At 39.8% G+C, this 17,986-nt stretch overlaps 1 long non-coding RNA gene across 2 annotated transcripts in view; it reads right to left on the reverse strand.

The window, feature by feature from the left end:
- Window positions 1–17,986, reverse strand: part of LOC128784039 (uncharacterized) — a 46,452-nt gene that overhangs the window by 5,772 nt on the left and 22,694 nt on the right. Inside the window, exons 4-5 of one of the 2 annotated variants that reach the window (XR_008429343.1) lie at window positions 5,643–5,785; window positions 2,297–2,412 (exon numbers count right to left, since the gene is read on the reverse strand). This is a non-coding gene — a long non-coding RNA (uncharacterized LOC128784039). Of the gene's footprint in view, window positions 1–2,296; window positions 2,413–5,616; window positions 5,786–17,986 lie in introns of both variants that reach the window. The other variant, XR_008429342.1, reaches the window with a different exon arrangement.

The following is a 17,986-nucleotide window of genomic DNA, read 5'->3' on the forward strand; positions in this document are numbered from 1 at the left end:
GATTTGCCAGCAGTGCTTAAGAGGGTAACAGTCCACACCAGCAGCTGCTGGAACAGCTCCTGTGTCCTATCACCTCATCACTTTTCTCTTGTGCCTTCTTTTCCCAAGAACTCTGCTCCCTAGGATCTGCCTGTCTCTGTAGTGACAGGCAGCTTTCAGTGCCAGAACAATTCCCCTGGTCATGCCAGTTCATGTAAACTTGTTGTCTCTTTACAAAGAGGAAATTCCTGGGTATTACTATTTATTCCTTCCCACTTAGAATATGTTTTCACTCTATTCCAGTGCAATGCAGCTGCCATTCTGCTGTCACTTTCTGTCTTGCCTCAGCCGTATGTTCCCTCCCATCTACTGCACAGGATGGCAAACCCATCAGCTAAACCCATTTGTTTAAACTGCATGGAGCTGCACTCTTCCCTGCATGATGCTGCAGGCTGGTATAGGAGGTGGTGTTGCTAGAGCAAGGGGGCTGTCAGGGGATTCCTTCCTTACAAGCCTTTCCTTTGATGCACACAGGGTGTGGCAACAAGTTCACATGCACAAATGTTTATTAATGGGGCTCAAGGCTGAGGGCATACATTGAAACTAAGAGTGAAAAAAATAACTAGAGAGATTGAGAAAAAGAAAGGCAGAGCTCTTCTACATGGATTGTTAAAAAAAAAAAATGGGGAGAGGGGTCCTCAGAAAGCATCCTCTCCTAAACTTTTCTCCAAGCTGCCCTGTAGTGCTTTTACCATAGCAATGATATAATGGTTACTGGGACCCACTCAAATGCTATTAGTTGAAACCACTTATGTTGTGGGTGCCACATGCTGGGTGGTTGTTAAGCTTTGTGCCCCCTGAAATGTAAACCAGAAGCAAAGGGTAGGGAAAAGAGGGAAAGGAGGGGTGATTCCTATGATGGTGGCAATCACTTCCCACGAGAACCTGCTGAGAACACTATCAGGGACTTGCAGGTGCAAGGTCATAAGAATAACAACATGAGAACAACAGAATAACAGCATGAGAACAACAGCATGAGAAAAACAAGGGAAAGATACTGTCCCAGGAGCTCTGGGGAACATTGCCAAGGCAGCCAGGGTTAGAGGGCCCAGTTCTGGGGGGCAAGTTTGGAGTTGCAGATGGAAGGCTGTTAGCAATACAGAAGGCCCAGGTGCCTAAGGTACAGATGCACCAGCCCAGGACACACTGCTGGTGCTTGCTGTGCCCTTTTGTCAGTCACACAGCCTCATGCTGAGCTGGTGGAAGGCACAGTAAAGAAAATGCTTCTGGGCCAAAACATCACTTTAGCTTGATGAGAGCCAGCCGTGAAACTACATTTTCAGGAGCCTCTCTCCTATGTCTAACACCTGTCTTGTGGTCAGCCAGATCAAGGATCCAACCAAAGTCAAAATTAATGAAGCCGAAAAGAACAGAATATTTTGAAATATTAGAGCCAGCATCAGAGAAAAAGCAAGGGCAGAGAGGTGCATGGACAATTTCTCCAAGCAGCAGCAAAGGCTGAGTCTTTCTTAAACCCATTGTCAGCATACACTTCCAGCCATGCTTTCCTGTCCCTTTCCTTGTATGGGCACAATCTCCACAGTGACCTGGTTCAGAGCAGGCATCTATCCATGAGCTATGCATCTTCTCTTTCTACTGTCTTAGTTTTCTCCCAACCTGGTTTACCACTTGGCCACACAAATAGTTGTGTTGACCTGATAGAAAAGGCTGTGCAGGGTACATGTGCCAAAGGGAAGGCAGGAAACAGAAAATATAAACTTTTGCTGCTTTAAAACATAACAGGTTAAACTATGGCCCAAAACATCTTTGCATCACTTTTCTACTTGAAGACCTTAAAAGGTTGGAGAAGAAAAATTTGGTCTATCTCTGTTCTGGGTATTACTAGACTAGGACAGTGCTGTCACAACTGCATTGCACTGTTCCTTGCTGCCATCCTTTATTAGTGTAGCAGCATTACCAAGTGGAACTTTCCCTCGTTAAGTCTTTTTCAATTTATTCAATAATAGTTTAGCTGCTGGAATGGAAAGTGGGCACATTCCACATGGAAATGACAAAGAGATGGGAGGGGACTGAAAAAACACTGGGGTATAGGATTAGAATTCCATACACTCTTGACATACTTAAAGAAGGGTCTGAAAAGAGCTTTTTAATGGAGACAAATTTGAGATAATGCACTTGGGCAGAAATGTGCAACTGCACAAGCACGGAACAGACAACATAAAAGTAAAGACCATGCCTCAAGAAGGAGGCTGAGGGGATTATAACATAAAGGCATGAATAATGTCAACTACTGTACCTAAGGTCTTATCTGTATATCCAGTTCCAGGAACTATGCTTCAAGAATAATTTGGCTCTGTTGGAAAGTGTCCAGAGAAGAACCAGCAGGAATGATGATAGGTTTGAAACCATGACCTGCAATGGAAAAACAGAACAAACTGGAACTTCTAACCCTTAATAAGAGAAAACTGAGAAGAGAGGTGATAACAGAAATGAAAAAAGGGAAAGGTCATTGAAGAAATAAATTCTTTTCTACAGGAGAAGAAGCAATGGGCTTTAATTGCAGTAAAGAAGATTCAGTTTATGTATAGGGAAAATTTAGTAATAGATAATTATTAGGAATAGGTTGTTGTGAAGGATAGTATATGGAAGCTTTAAGGTTAGAGAAATGTCAGTTATGAATAGTTTAGCATAACTGATCCTATGTAATGGCCTCTTGAATTCCCTTCTATACAGGCATATTCCAGATGCAGGGCAGACAAGGAGGAAGCACAGAATTAACAGGGATTAGTAGAGAACAAAATAGTCTAACAGATTACATTGCAGCAGAATCAGGGAAAAGTCTTGCTGGCCTGTTTCCTTCACCCTTAGTGCCAAGGTAAGATTTGGGCTCAGGGTAGCTACGTATTTCTGATAATCTTTGAGAAACTGAAGAGGTAATATTTCCACAGTGTGCATGTTGGCTTATTGCAGGAAAGGGGTTTTTAAAGATGGCTGGTAGGAAAAAAAGTTACTATGAAAACTCTGAAGCCTTCAAGTTCCTTTCTGTGTACCATGGCCTGTGCATGCCTATATGCTGTTACTCTTTAATGGGTGATAACCATGTTGTAGTATTATAAAACAGTAATTTTAGTTCATCCTCAGACTGAAGGCTTGCTTTTAAGTGCACAGACTGTCCAAGTCTGTACAAGCTAACTGTTCCTAATCATGATTCCTTGTAAATATGTGGGTGGCACATAGGCACCAGCTCTGTGCATGCAGAGCAGCTGTGCAGTTGTGTGCTGAATTTCAGGCTGAGCACCAGGCACTTTGCATCTACTCCTCTCCCACCTGTTGTATCTCTCATTTGCTATTGGGATGCATATTACCCACACTGCCAGCTATGGATTGACTCTGACCATCTTAACTGCATCTAAAGAACATGTTAAATGGTTGGAAATGTCACTCCAGAGGGTACCAGAAATGCCTACAGCTTTAGCTATACGTTATGTCATGCAACTGTGTTTGACAGAAATTATCAGATCCAACTATGAGTAAGAGCATTCTTTAGCCCACTTCTTTCAGGACTATTATCAGGACAGCCACAGAAAAATCCTTTAGGAAAATATATTTGGTTTCTTGCAATAAAATACAGATATGTATACTCCTAATCTTGTCGGACACTTGTCTGAGATACAGATAGCAGGATCACCCTCACTAGTTTCTGAGTACCTATGAACAACTCACTTTTTTTCATTTCTGTCTATAAATCTGAAGCAAATAATAATGATGATTTCCTCACTAATAGACTTTGGGCCTTATTGAGGAAAAGTTCACTTTTAAGTATTGTTTTATTACTTTCAGGAATAAAAAACCCCCAGCATTTTTCAGGACTTTTGAGATGAGTTGCTGAGAAAATTGCAGATTTAAGACTGCATGAAAAAAATTGTTACTCAGACTTTATTCACATGTAGCATCTGTTGTATCTAACTAAATTAACTTCTTTCTATTTACCTTTCATGTGATACTAAGCATGCTTCTTTTTCTCATAATATTGTACTTCTGCTTTTATGTAACATAACTTGAACTAGACACAAAGAACTGGAGATAATCAAATTGGAGATAATCATAGCTGAAGGGCTTCAGACAGAGACAGGCTGACCTCAGAGGAGGGTTAAGCAGGAGCAAGATGCTGTCCTGGACACCAGAGCCTGCAATATTCCAGCCAAAACACTGCCACTGAGAAGGAAAGCATAGGAATGTGTTCCCTAACCAGTTCCATAATGGAGTTCAATAGCTGTTTCATTTACACTTCATTGATTTTTAAGAGCAGAAAGGGTATTATATGATCCAGCTTGACCTCCCGTTTAATAAGCAGAACTGAGTTTTACTGAATTAGCTAGTGTTGAGCCCAAAATCTCATGTTTATTAAAAGTATTTTCCACAAAGGCATCCAGTCCTGAGCTGAAGACTTGAAGAAATGGAAAATCTGCTGCTTCCCATGGTAGTCTGTTCCACTGGTTAATCACTCTCACAGTTGAACAATTGTGCCTTATTTCTCCTGTGAAATGTGCCTGGCCCCAGCCGCTAGTCACATTAAGTGGCACCTGGTATTTCTTCCCTGTAAGAATAGGTTTTGTTATCAAGCCACCTCCTAATTTATCTTTGGTTTTTATGGGAATTGTTTTGTTTTGTTTGGGGAGGGGGTGTCTATTTTTTTTTTTTTTTTAAGACAAAACATAGCTTTCTAAGTGTAGAAACCAGCATACCTATGGTAAACAGCCATGACCACATTTGCTGCCAGTATCCTGTGTGCCCAGCCCATCACACCTCTTGCCCTGTTTGGAGCTGCCTGTATCTTTCCTCTGTCAGACCTGTCTCCCAGCCCGTTTCAAGCACAAATAGTTTGGTTTCTTAATTAATGGGAAATCTCCTGGCTCACTGTGACCCAAGAGGGCAGCTTTGCAAGCAGATGTTGGGCAGCAGCACCTTGTGTTGGGAGGAGGAGTCTGGAAGCAGCAGCAAACACCACTGAGCACAGCAAAGGATCTCCATCTGCAGGTGTGGTTGCCCACCTTTGGTCACAATTAGGTGACAATTTAAACCAACCTGATTAGCCTCTACCTTCCCATCCTGTTCCTAGTACCAGCTCTCATGTTTATATGACTCTCGAGGACCCCACTCCAAGGCAATAAATGCACAGAAAACTTTCACTTATTTCACTGAAGTAGTTTCCTGGCACTTTGGTGCCCAGAACCAGCTCATTAAGAGACTGGACAAATTCCAATGTCAGTGCAATGGAGGACATTGAAATCTATGTTCATGTTATAGGTGTCAGCTCCTACAGCCATTTTTCATCTGCCTGTGCTCATGAGTCACAGCCCAAAGTTTCTCTGACCTCATAGCAAAATGCCACCGTTAACACCATCCTCACAATTCATCTGTAGACCTAAAAGCACCTTAAAGCAGACCATTTTATATAAAAAGTCAAGTTTCAAAACAATACAGACACATGGGAGAGGTATTATTAGGTGTGCATTTTCAAATTGTCATTGCAATGAGCCCTGCCTACATCTTGGACTACAGACCACAAAGAAAGCTGGAGATCAGCTTATTTTCAAGCTCCCTGAAGATACTCACTGGAATGCAGTGACTGTGTTAAATACCTTACAGGAGACTGGCGGTTTAGGGAGAAGGTCCCAGTCAGCAACCTTGATTAAATCTTCAGCTGCTGCACATCAGGATAATGTAGAGGCTTCTTCAGAACAGCATTATTTTACTCTTAGCTCAACAACAAGATGTTTAAATACTGGAAAAGAAAAGAAACACTGCATTGTCTTTGTTTAAGAGTTGTTACAATGATGATCACTTAGTCTAGCCTTTGTTTTGTTTTGCCCAGGGAAACATTTAAAGAAAAAGTAGTATTTTAACGATACTCATGCTCATACATAGATTCACACAGCAGCTAAGCAGGCACTGGCCATCAGACTGCTGGTTATGATCATCTGTCCTCCCCTTGTGTATGTTCATTTCATATTCACTGTAATTCTGATTCATTGCAATTTGTAAAGTAATAAATTCCTTACCAAAAGCTGGTGTCACATTTTCCAGAAGGAGAAGTCTCAAAAGGTGTTCAGGAAAAAATTATTTGCATATCTCTGTTTTCTAATCTAATCCCAGGAATTATTATAGCTCATATTGGCATGGCTTTATTTTTTAGATAGATGTTGGAATGCCAGCAGCTACCACAAACAATCAAAATAGAGTAACTTACCTTGTTTCAATTTCACTTACAGTTTGGCTGCATTCATGCCATGGAATTTTAGAGTTTATATCTCTTACATACCACAGTTTCATCGCTATTCCTTTAAATGAGAATGTTTCCATTTTTTCATGAGAATATACAGAAAATACTAATTAAAAAATAAAAAATTCTCTTTTAAGAACAGCTAATCTCTCACTCTAGTACCTTGTAATGTGGGGGGTTGTACAGTATTTGAAATAACATTTCCCTCCTGCCTTTCATGTTCACTGCTATTCTTTCTATGAATGGCTTCTTGTGAAAAGCACATGAATGGAAGAATCCCAATGTGCCTCTTTTAAGTGTTCATTTCATGCAATTCATCATAGTCTCCCCTTGTTGTCCAGCTACTAAAATTAAATTTTAGTATTTTTCCATTAATACTCATGGTTTTCCATTCTTATGTGAGTCTTACTGCCCATCTCTCAGCCTTTTTCTTTTAACTATATCCTTTATTAGACCCAGTGGCCAAGCTGAGCACATTATTTCAGAATATTCTTCAAAAACTCTCTGCTCTGTCTCCAGGTCTTTCCTTCCTGAAATAATACTGACTAGTCTGCAGGTTTTGCCTTCCTGCTTCTCACTTCTTTCCAGATCAGAAATGAACATTCATAAATATATCCATGGTCAGCACTTCAAACAAAGAATATAATATGAGTAGCCCCCAGATGAAAATTTTACAGAAAATAATACAAGTTGTTTTTCTTATTACATAAGTGAGAGTTTAGTTTTGGTAGAATTTTTTTTAAAGTGTGTTTTATTATGCTCTTCCTTTGGAAGAGTCATGGTAAGTAACAAGAGCATTTGTTCTCTCATTTAATCCTTCTCCCTAGAACAGATCTGGGGGTAGCATTGCTTCTGGCATTTGTGACAGAAAAGGCAACACTGTCCTCACCATCACTGCCAGGTCTATATAACACATGATTTCAGGGAAAATGCTGTAGGACACCAAGCTGCCAGGACTGGAGTGTCGCTGGCCATTTGGTATTGCCATGCTGAGTGTTGCAGCTTTTACTCCAAACTTTTGGCTACTCCGTGTTAACTCTTGGCTGTGATGAACATGGGTGGAGTAATTACTGATTTCTCTCATCTCTGGCCTCTGATGGTATTTTACTTCTCTTGGATAGCTTAACTATTCAAAGGCTCATTCAAGTCCAACTTTCTGTCTCCTGATTCTTCCTGATTCATTTTATTTAGATGGATTTAGAGTACTATAATGTAAGGCTGAGACATAAATTTCCTTTTCAAAAGATGTCTAAAGGTTTGTCATATTGATATCATCTTTCTAGCATGTCATTCCATTTTGAATTGTAGCTTAACCAGTATCCCAGACACCGAAGCATGGTTTCACTATTGGCTGTAGTACATCAGCCCTTTCTGGGTGGCATGGTTTCAGTCTGTGAGCTGATACCTTCCTCTAGATTGAGCTGTGACACTGGAAGAAGTTATCACTCCCAAATTTTCTTTGTTGCCTCTCTTTCATGTATTCCTGACCCTCCATATCTGCCAGATCAGTTGTTTATATAGGCACTTCCAAAGCCATCCCTCTGGCAAAGTGATCTAGATTGTGGAAAGGAATTATTTAAACTTTTTAAGCCAAGTTGTCCCTTTTTCACCTAAGTGAGTCAGAAATGTATTCCCACTGCTTCGTCAAGAGAAACCCATGGAGTTGGTATTTTAAAAGACAAGAAAGAATACTCATTTTGGTGGAGAGATGTATGACACAGGCAGCAGTGGCCACTTCTTCCACCACCAGCTGGCTCTGGCAGAGAATATTTTTTTACTTCTGCTTTCTGCATGCAGGGCATCTGCTCCAGAAAGATTACAGTGGACAAGACTAGGAACATCTCTGCTATGTGGATTTGCCAGTATGAATCAGCACTTCCTAAAGGATGTTCTACACTGTGCTCATCTGCACGATACAGACATTCAGGAGGGAGACTGTGAGCTAGAAGAGCTTCATCTAAATCCAGCCAGGATCTTCCACTAGAGCAACCACTGGGCTGTTTTACACCTAAGAGAGCAGTGAAAGTTAAATGAAGAACATACTGCTGATGTTCCTTTTCAGAGACCAGTACTGAATTTTCCAGACATAAAATAAACTTTACTTCCCCTGTCTTCTCAATACTAAAACACTGGATGAGCATTCAAATGTGCTATATAGTTTTATTGGTGTTTCATTGAATCTTAAACTCTTTCAAATCTCTACAGTGACTATACAGTTTTTCAGTCATGCTACCATTAATTCTACATTCCTGTAACTTTCTTCCTTAATCTGTGCTGATAAACTCATTTTTTCTCCCACTCTCTGCATTTTCCAGCATATTTTCAGGAGGAAACTGATGCTAAAAAATAAACTTATTTCTCTGCACTGTCTTCTCATCCTTTACCATTCCACTCATTCCCCAGCTGCACCATGAACAGGATTCACAGGCAAATTACTATTACATTTCCCTATATGTCCTATGCAAAAAAATTATGTATATAGGCTGAAAAGCTAAGCAGATGCTTGATGGAAGGTTGTCCTAATTTCTTCCCCCTGTGAAAACATCTTGTACCCTCTTCTGTGGGACAAAATAGTATGTGATGATGTAAAGATGTAATCCGAACACATATACACTCTAGTTCAACAACTAGTACCCGTATTCCTTAGGGTTTCAGGGATGAAGAAAGAAACAAATATTGCACATGTAGAACCGCTGTGAAACTTCACCTATCTGTTTGACTGCTCAGGCTGCTTGAGTTATGGGGACAAACTATATTCATTGGCAGTACAAAGAGGCAATTGTCCTACAGCAACTGTCATCATGCATACTTCTGTGCTGGAACACAGTTACTTGAGTGCTTTCAGGTATTTTCAGGCAAGTTAGATTGCCCCCAGTGCCCCATGTCCATAGCAGAGATGACTGTCTCAGTTAATCCCCTTGGGGTCCATGTGCAGTCAGTGGAGGAGGCAGCACCATCTATCCACTCTAGTTTAGACATTTAATTTAGGATATCCTGGTTTTGGTCCTATGCGCCTGGCTACGAGTGTTGTAAATGGATGCAGTGCAATCCAAGACTATTCTTAAAATTGTAAAAGAAAAAAATAGAAAAGGTTAACTGAGGGCTCAATATTACAGTCTTTAGTGTCTCTCAGGCCACTTTCATACCTGATGTGTACAGACCCCTGTACACAAGTGGATCCTATTAAATAAAGCCTGAAGTTTCAAGTATAAATTCAAAAATATTTGCCTTTTGGAACACTGCTGTGTTACATAAAGGTGACAAATTTCACAGTGTTGCACAGACACTGTATCAAATCAAGACCTTGGTGAAGAGAAGGGAAGTGACAGTCCTGGAGCTGTAATAGAGAAAGTCATGTACAGATGTTGCCAAAATGTCAGGATCAACAGACTTGAAGCAGTAACAATCTCTGCAATCAAATGTCTTAACATCAGATAAGTTCACTGCCTCTTGTAAAAGTTACTCATGTGGATGATAAATCACCAAGGTGAAGATCAGGTGCTCCTCACAGACAAAATAATGGGTAGAGCTGGTGGTGTTGAGCACTACTAAACATTTCCCTTGTCCGTGAGAAAAGGGGGGTTATTTACATCGCACCAGATACTCTCCTCCCTTTTTCTTGAGAATTGATATTCTTGCATCTGCAGACCTTTCTTTATCAGAACAAAACATTCCTGCCCATCTGCAAAACCTTTCAGGCACCATACCAGATCAACAGCATTTCCCAGCACATAAGGCATGTTTAGCACAGAGCAGAAAACATTTATCCAGAGGAAAAGGATATACAAGATAAGGCAAAGATGTTGAGGTGCCTCAGAAAGCTTAGCAGATTTCAGAAGGACTGATGACTGATTCCACTGAGACAGAGCTTTGCACAGACTTTTATTCCTGATGAAACACCTATAGCCATCTATATTCTATCCTGGGCAGCTCTCTTCAGCCAGTCTTTGTGGCCAAATGTTTTAATAAGGCATAAATAAGTGCTTAATGGTGACAGGTACATGAGATAGGTCCCCAAAAACTGTTTTTTTGTCCTGATAGTGACTAGCTTTCATACATTTTGGAAAAACAAGTTCAATTAATTCATAATTTTTATGTCTCAGATATATTTGTATTATTATTAATTATTGACATGCAGTAGTTTAATTCTTCCACCTGTTATCACCTGACCAAGATGTCACTGGAGATAACATAGAAATGAGACACCACACAAAGCAGAAGACCTGAAGAAACTGTATCTCTGTAAATGACACCTTCGTTTCAAAGGAGAGGGCTGTTTGAGGGAAGGATAGGAGGTCTAGAAGAACATTTTCAAAGAAGGATATTTATCTCCCAAGACTGTAATCACAGCTGTAATTGCTCTCTGTGGATTCCAGGCTAGGATAGCTCTTGTCAGCTACTCCACAGAATCAGTGGAGGTTTTCTTTCTGTTCTGAATTCCTTATGAGGTGTTTAAACACCTATTTTCAAACATTCCATCTAGTTAAGTAGAATGGTATCCCTTGGTAAAAAAAAATTTCAGCCTTACTTGAGCAAAATGATGGTGATCTTTTATTCTAAAGCATGGTATTTTACAGACAAAAACAAGATACAAGAATTTTGCCAAAGGACTGCATGCTTGCAATAGTGTTGGCTTCAGAACCTAGCTGAAGCTTTTCAACTTAAAAGTATGAAAGAATCAAAACCAGAAGAATAAAGATTTTCTAACAAAGGAAGCACAGAGTTAGTTTATGAAATAGGACAGTGGAAATCTCCACTGGAAAGCTTTTGCAAAATGCTATTTACCCTTAAGTTTTCAAAATTTTTCTCATTGTTATTATTTTCTTTACTAATACTTTAATATTTCTATACCATAGTGGCTCAGCAGAAGTTGAGCTCAGTACTGTATACACATGGACAAATAGCTTTAGAATCTAAATCCAAGACAAAATACGAAAGACCTAGATGGAGAGTGAGGAAGCAATGCAACTGCATTAGCCAGCCAGACAACGTGGATTGCCAAGAATTTTCTAGGCATCATAGCCAAGGAGAGCTGCAAGAAGGAATCTGAATTAGAACAATGAATGGGTTGAGAGATCATTAATAGGAATACTTTTTTTTTTTTTTAACATGGCAAATATGTGGCAGAAGCAGGAGTCATTCTCTCAGTATGCATGATTGGAAGAGAGGACAGAAAAGCTGTTAACCTCAGTGAAGAGATACAGCTGAGTTTTGATGAACACAGAAGGGGAAGTCATACAGATGTGCATGTAGACTATGGATTGTACATAAGAACTTCACAGCTAAGAGTTATTCATATTCTGAGTAAAGTTTTATACTCTTAAGTAGTTTAAGTTTAGACAATTTCTGCATCTTGCTCATGCAAAAGGCCTAAAACTTGCATACAATTTTTGCTGATGAGATGTATAGGTAGGGCTTTATCTTAGAGGAACCTAAACAACTGAGACCATATTCAAATTAATTCAAAAGAGGTCAAAGAAATCAAAATTGGTATCCAGCATATGGGTCTGACTGACAAGATCATGTACAGTACACAGTGATGAAACGAGTGAAAATCAGGTTTTCATAGTCAAGGCTAGAACCAATATGAGGTTTTGCTATGAACAGAAATGACAGGGCTTGGATGCCACTATAACATATATGTATAAATCCAGGCCAGTATCCCAAACTTCCTTTATGCACGGTAAAGATCTACTAAATGGATTTTAGGACAGAATCTATTTCATCTAGGTTAAATATCTAACACAGGCCAGTTTTGAATTAAAAAAAAACACTAACACTGATCCCTGCAAGTACCTTTTTCTGTCCACTGACTACAAAAAGCAATTCAGATGCCTGGTTTAGCTGTAGACATCTATGCTACAGATGCCTAATGTTAGGTGAGATGACTCAGCCATCAAGGCAGATGTGGAGTAGTGACTGTAAGTCTCAAGAATAGAGATGGTAGATTATTATACATGTGAGTGTGAGGCTTTTCAGGGATAAAGTGCAAAAAGAACAAAATTCTGTGTGTTTTTGTATATAAGTGCTGCTCATCAATCTATCATGTATGGAATTGTGGCTTTCAGAATGGAAGGCTTACTGATCTGGAGGAGGAGGAGGAGGAGGCTAGAGGTTCAAACTGCATAGCACATTGGCTATGCTAGCATAAGGAAAGCAACAAAGTGATCTCTCTCCCTAATGATTACAGTTAAGTCTAGTTCCAAGAATACTGCCTGTGTATCCAACAAACTGTCTTGGACATGTACATTTCCTTTGGCTCTAAAGTACAAGGCTACAAAACACCATATAAGTGCATGAAATGTCCAGACTTTTTTTTTTTTTTTCCATGAAAAGAAAGCTTTCAGCATTGCAAAACTGAGTGCAGACATTACTATATATCTTTTTTACTGCTGGCAAAGACCAGGTGGGCATTCTGTGTACATGGCACATCTGCAAATAAAGCGGGTCTGGCATGCACTTCTAAGTTGTCTCTTATTTCCCACCCAGATATCTTGCAGCTGCAAATGAAGGCTATTTGGTGATAAGCATGTTTGGAAAATAATTCTTTGATAAAGAAAGCTAAAGCTCAACATTTGAATTAGAATCTCACCACTGCAACAAACGGAATTGTGCCAGGATGATCTTTTGAATGGATAAATAAGAATTCTCTGGATAAATAAAACAATAAATGCTGCAAGACAATGAATTTAAACTCAGTGGTCTCATGGTAAATCATTGCATTGTGCCTATATGCAGGGAAAGGATAGAAAACACTTTGTGACATGACATTTGGCCTCTACAAATAAATATTCATAAGTTACAAGCAAAGGGGAGAAACAAGAAACAAACAAACAAAAAAGAGTTTGTAGCTGCACTAATTCCTGTGGTTAGAAAGTATTTGGATAATGATGGGATATCAATAATAACCAGGAAGCAGAACAACAAACAACATAAAGAAGCAAACTCAAAGGCAGTCAGCCCAGAGTTTTCCATCAAAGTCAGCTCAAAAAAAAAAAAAAAAAAAAAAAAAAAAAGACAGATTTTAAATAACTATTGTGGATGAACTCACCACTGTGTTTCTACAGGCTGATGACATGATGACAGCTTTGATTTCAATGTGATGTAAAGCCAAACCAGCACACTGTTGACATAGACCCATTGTCTCATACTAACAGAAACACTGTTCAGTTAATGGGTCAGGTCCTGACTGATCTAGACCAGAATCTGAGACTGGAATAAGCCAATTGAAGCAGATTATTTGATCCTAGTGGAGAACTTTTATCCTCTCTCATCCCCAGGCCATAGATAAAACAAGTGTCAAGTAGCCCATACAGTGAAGGATCAGAGCAATGAGTGGCACATGGAGGTTGTAATGAAATCCCTGAGGTCCACAGAATTTTCCCTTGTGCAGAGACAATACCAGATCCATATATGTAAGTCCTGCAGGATCTATCCTATAAGGTCATAAGATTAAATTTGTGCTGACGAGAGTGCAGGGCCAGGGTGAAGAAGTGTGCTATAGCAGTTGAATGTGCAGATCAGATAGCTGCTGTGGGGATGGCAACACATGATAATGCAGACAGAGACAATGGATGGTATCTGGGCAAAGGATCCCCTGTGCCAAGACTCATGTCAGTGATGTCACACCCTTGGCAGAGGGAACTATGTAGTATCTCTCAAATGTCTGCTTGGGAATGCAGACCACAGCTTTGGCCTGAATTGCCTTCAGTTTCACAGGGTCATGAAAATGCCTTCAGACAAAAGAGGTGTTTCATTGCAGCACAGGGGCTGCCCATCTCCACCCAAGAGGGTGCTGTATAGCAGTAGCCCTTCTTATGTCACATCTCTTCACCAGCTTCTTGGAACAGAAAAGCCCCACATACTTACAAAATAATGTATTTATTCTGTTAGAATAGCAGATCCCCTGTGATTTAAATATAAGTACCTACCTATGAATTGGAAAAATCATAGCAATCTGCCTATACATGAAATCCTACCAAACAGGGGTTTCTTGTTGCATTACTGTCAGTCATCTCTGCCCCTAGGCTGAAGCTTGAAGACATTCAATTCAATACAGCATTATTATTTGTGTATTCTCCTGTATCAAGGCCATTAGCAGGCTATATAAGTACCTAAGTGAAGTTCATGAGCAGTTTTAACATATCACTGAATTAACATTAAGTAAAATATATTTTGTGTTCAACTGCAATTGCCCAGCATCAGAAATAGGATGTTTCTCCCTGTGCATACTAGGAAAGTGCTAGGTCCCTTTCAGAAAGGAAATCTAAATTCATCCTGAGCATCATTTGGATGTCTGAGAAAAGGTTTAGTAACATGTCTAGCCAAGCCACAGAACTTTTTCACATCTGGATGTGTCCCATGTGCTAAACTGCTTCAGTCTGTGAACAATTCCAAAATACACTCGGCTTTATTATTGTAAAAGAATGTAATGTTATATAACCAAACGTGAAAGCACATATTGTGGAATATTTCAGAAAGAACAACATGTTAAAATTGTACTTTTAAAACAAGGTTTGAATTTAATGGAGAAAATGGCCTCAACTGGTCTGCATATGTCAATAGTTTACTTTACGTAATCGGCTGAAGGCAGAGAAGCCTGCCAGGAAAACTGCTTTTAAAAATAAAATCACACTGGTGAAATGGGCTTTCTTCAGAGCAGAGGTGGGCCTCAGCTGCAAATATCATATCTGGCTTGTTCAGAAGTTTGAAGCATTTAAATTCCAAGGTATTGCCCCACTAAGTCTTTGAAACAGATTTAGAAGTTATCCTCAAAGAATTAAGAATGTGTCTCTTTTTATACTATGCAAAGAAATTCTGAGAGGTTATAAAAATAAGATCTTGGGATGAGGGATTTCCTATGAAATATTAGCAATATCAAGATGAACTTTTTCCTGGTTTTACTGAATGGCTCTTTAGGGTCATAAAATCATCCCGAGTTCTTCTTCATCCTTTCTTTAGTTGTGGACTGCCAAAGAAACAACCAAACTCATTCCAGGTCCAGAGATGTAGCTGTGTTAGGAAGGAGATTGTGGACATATCCCTCCCTAGCTGCATTTCAGCAGCAGGCGATCTCTGTAGGGGAAACACAGCAGTCTTTCCCATTCTGTGCCACCAGGATTACACAAAGGAGGGGAAGTGAGGAATACGTCATCCAGCTGAAACTACAGAGAAAATTCAGGAAGAAAGAAAAACATCTGAGCTGGAACATAGCCACATCTCAGAGGTTAACACCCTACTTCTGTGAAAAGTGCTGCAGTCATAACGATAAAAAAGTGGTAAAGGTCTCATGTTTCATATAAAGGAAGGTTTTTCAATTCAATTTCCATTTTAAAAACCCAACATTCAGAGCAATTCTGTTCTTTCTAGGCACTCTAAAGTTCTGGGTAAAATCTGCCACAAATAGGATGCCTTTTTTGGTTAGGAAATCTTAAAAAATGTGATATGTGTCAGAATCCAGTGAGTAAATCAATTAATAACTCTCAGTCTATGGCTTATTTGTGAATCATTTCTTAGCATACTTTACTTATCCATTACTCATAGTGTGTGGTCGATTGCTTAAGGCTTTATCTTCACTGCAAAAGGGATCTATTCTTCACTACAAGCTACCTGGACGAGATCAGCTTTGCTCTCTGCAGCTATATTTTTCTTTGACTTGACAGAGACAGAAACTGCTGAGCCTTGCTTCCATTAGTATTTAAACTGGGATAACCAGTTGGAGAAAGACAGCAATTTTAATGGAAAAAAACCACTGAGCTTGTTTTGGGTTTTGTTTGCTTTGCAGTGAACATGTCATTTTTGTCCAAGACATTGTTTCAGCTCCCTAATTGAATGACGGAAATTTTTTAAGCAGAACAATGAAATGGCCTTCTTGTGAAAAAAAATTCTGGTTGCCATCCAACTACTTGCGAATAATTCTGATTGTAGAAGTCAGAGTAAAACAAACTCTTTAAATTATTTGTGAATACATTTGCATTTTGTATTTTTTCAATAGATTCTGCTTACTACCACACTTGGGCATTGCTTTGGGAAGAGAAGGGGATCTTATTTCCTGTCCAGCATCACCAGTTTCTTACCCATTTGATCCTACTCAGTATATAAAGTCATGTACCACAGCAGCTCAGCTTTCCTTCATCTTATGCTCCATGAAGCTTTAACTCATTCTGATAAGAAACAAGATATCTAAAGGTAAGCAGGAGGGCCTAGCTAAAAATATAACTGAATTAAAAGCTTGCTTTTTGAATGCCTTTTTTGTTACTTAAGATCTGCCTGTCAAGTGAGGTGATATTCAGCATGAACTGGATCTCAGAATCTCAGCCTTAGTCATTTCTGCTTAATGCAATAACATCTTGAATGAAATAGTTTATTTCCTGGAAAAGGGCTTAACAGCAAAATTAGACTGTGTTCTGGCATGGCACTTAAATTGGCTTACAGAAAGCTTATGATTATCTTCTGAAGCTGGCTGAGCCAAAGGTCTGTTCTTTATCAGTGTTTCTTGGTCTGTTCTGTCCTTTTCATTCAAGGTACAGCCTCACCAGTGCTGAGTAGGGGAGGACAATCCCTGCCCTGGTCCTGCTGGCCACACTGTTGCTGATACAGGCCAGGATGTCATTGGCCTTCTTGGCCACCCGGGTACACTCTGGTACAGGGTCAGCTGCTGCTGACAAACATCCCCAGGTCCTTTTCCACTGGGCAGCTTTCCAGTCATTCTTCCCCAAGCCAGTAGCACTGCCTGGGGTTTTTGTGACCCAAGGGCAAGACTGAGCACTTTGTTTTATTGAACCTCATACAACTGGCCTTGGCCCATCAATCCAGCCTCTCCAGATCCCTCTGCAGAGCTTTCCTGCCCTCCAGCAGATCAACACTACCACCTAACTTGGTGTCTGCAAACTGACTGAGGGTGCACTCAATCCCCATGTCTATCTAGATCATCAATAAAGATGTTAAAAAGGACTAGCCCCAACACTGAGCCCTGGGGAACACCACTGGTGACTGGCTGCCAACTGCATGTAACTCCATTCCCCACCACTCTCTGGGCCATCCAGACAGTTTTTAACCCACAGTGCACCCATCCAAGCCATTTCTCCAGGAGAATGGTGGGAAATGGTGTCAAAGGCTTTACTAAATATCAGTGTGATGGAAGAGATGTTAAAGCTTCCATTGCTGCTGGTTATGCAGTCCTTGTTTCTACAATGTCTAAAAAGACTCATTATTCTGTAAACATGAGTTTATGAGATTGACAGCCTAAAAAATCTGAGTTTACAGGTCGACAGATATAAAAGAGAAAACAACTTTAATTATCAAGATAATAAATCAGTCACAAAGACCTATAAAATGACTTTCTTCTGCCTTTGAAACAAATCCTCCACACATAAAAGGGTAGGTCATTTCCACACCATTCATTTTTCAGTCCATTATCTTGAAAATGTGCACAGATTTATAGAAAACACCATGTGGTCTGAGGTTTGTGACAGACATTCACATGTAGGTCAATGGGAATACAAGTGTGAAACATTCTTCAGTGTGCCACTGGTCAGTCTTGAAATCATTACAACCCCCAGCCTGGAAGTGAATCCCTAGGAGATGAATAACTTCAAATCCCTTTTTATTAATCCTTTGAGCTGATCATGCCCTTTCCTGTCTTGGACATGAATGAAAAAAAATAATTTTCCAGAATGCTTTAAACAACATCTAAGTATTTTG

This window comes from Vidua chalybeata, chromosome 2 (assembly GCF_026979565.1).
Source record: "Vidua chalybeata isolate OUT-0048 chromosome 2, bVidCha1 merged haplotype, whole genome shotgun sequence".
Lineage (NCBI taxonomy): Eukaryota > Metazoa > Chordata > Aves > Passeriformes > Viduidae > Vidua > Vidua chalybeata.